The sequence below is a fragment of the Choloepus didactylus genome, chromosome 19 (genome assembly GCF_015220235.1).
Source record: "Choloepus didactylus isolate mChoDid1 chromosome 19, mChoDid1.pri, whole genome shotgun sequence".
Taxonomy (NCBI): Eukaryota; Metazoa; Chordata; class Mammalia; order Pilosa; family Megalonychidae; genus Choloepus; species Choloepus didactylus.
This window is the reverse complement of record NC_051325.1, coordinates 31,376,944-31,378,649: the sequence shown is the minus strand read 5'-3', so window position 1 is coordinate 31,378,649 and position 1,706 is coordinate 31,376,944. Positions and strand designations below refer to the sequence as shown.

At 53.0% G+C, this 1,706-nt stretch overlaps 1 protein-coding gene across 3 annotated transcripts in view; it reads left to right on the top strand.

Moving 5' to 3' along the window:
* CDC25B (cell division cycle 25B) overlaps positions 1-1,022 on the top strand; it is a 10,267-nt gene extending 9,245 nt beyond the window's left edge. For all 3 annotated transcript variants that reach the window (XM_037812104.1, XM_037812102.1, XM_037812105.1), the window contains one exon: positions 1-1,022. This exon is cut by the window's left edge and continues 209 nt beyond it. The gene's annotated coding sequence lies outside the window, so the exon portion shown is untranslated.
* Positions 1,023-1,706: the final 684 nt, after the last annotated feature.

The window sequence follows — 1,706 nt, the reverse complement described above, 5'->3', positions numbered from 1 at the left end:
GGGGCCTGCTGGGGGTTCAGATCTGACTGCCCCTAGCCGTAAGCCCCCACCTCCACCCCCATCTGGGTCCTGGCACCCGTACCCCATCCCTGCAGAAGAACCCAGACTGTTGAGAGCAAGTTGAGTTAAGACTAGCTCAAAGAAGTGTCCAGCAGGAGCCTTTTTACTGGTTTTCTTTCTAGTTTGGGTTAACCCATTGTCTTCCTCTGTCCAGAAAAGCCCCCTTTCTTTCTAGGGGCCTTGTTTATATGTCAGCTGAGGCTGGGAGAAAGCCACAGCCCTCTGGGATGGGCCAGAGCTGAACTTTCTTCCCTCTCCTGGAGTCAGCCCTCCATCCCCGGCACACTGTCCTGCCCGGGGCTGTCCCACCTGCTGTCTTCAGTATCCCTGGCTGTTTCTGCCATGTATTCCCTTTTCTCTGCTCTTCTTTGCTGTCCCTCCATTCACACCCCTCCATTAAGCATAACCTTAAGCTCCTTCTGTTTCCTGTTTCAGTGTTACTTGCATGCTTGGTGTGTTTTGAGTTTCTGCCTGTCTCAGGGGACACATTCACAGGCTGAGGTTTTGGTTCCCCTGTCCAAAGCTGGGGTTAGAGACTCAAACACGAATGATCCCCTTAGCCCAAGCTTCTATTGCCTCAGGGTCCTGGGGTGATGGCTAAGGCCTGAATCATGAGCCCAGCCCCCCTCCCCGCCCCCTGCTGTGCGCCCTGGAGCCTGACTAGACAGAACTTGCTGTCTTGCCACGGATGGATGGATGGATGGCTGAAGGTGCACAAGCCTTGCACACATGTGCACACAAACCCATCAGGTGGAAGCACTTAGGTGAGCATGACAGCCTGCAGCAGGAGGATATGTGTGTCTGGACAAAAATTTTTATACTTACGGTTTGGAAGTATTCAAGAGAAAACCTCACAGAAGCAGCTAAACCAAGGACCTAGCAACCTCTGGATTCTGAATCTCAAGCTAAGGGAAGGGCTGGACCGAAAGGGCCTTGGTTCAATAAAGCACTGACCAAGTCGAGTAACTGGCATCATGTCCTGTGGGGGGCAGGGAGCAGCAGCTCCATCCAGTGCCCAGGTGGAACCCCCCCGCCCCAACAAGACCATGGCAGTCCCTGATGGTGGGTTGGGACAGGCACAGAGCAGCAGAGGCTGGAGAACATCGTAGGGAGGGAGTCTCACTGTCTCTATCCCTTTCACCTCCATCTCTTGGATGACAATCCTGCCAGGACTTTGGATGCAGCCCCTCCGTCCCCTCATCTGTCTACCCAAGCATCTCTGAGCTCAATCTTTCTAAACTCTGTACCAAGAAGGCAAGAGTAACTCCCACCCCATCATTCCTTCCCACAAGAATCGTCAGTGAGTTCCCCATTGTCCTCGGGATAAACGTAATAGACTCCCAGCCTGGCATACAAGGAATCCCTTCAAGATCTGGGTCCTTCCCAGTCTTACCCCCACTTCCTGCTGAATCAAGCCCCCCATACATTGCTTTTCATATTTCCTTGCTTCTGTGGTGCCATCCTCAGGAACACTCTTCCCCCAGCTCTTACTCCAAGATGATTCCAAATGTCCTCTTCTCCCAGAAACCCCACCAGGGAAATTACTTTCAGTGTGCCCGGCATCCGGCACGGGTTCAGAGATGCTGAATTCAAGATCAAGAGCATGGGAAAGGGCTGATGTGGAGGAACCATTCCCAGACACAGAC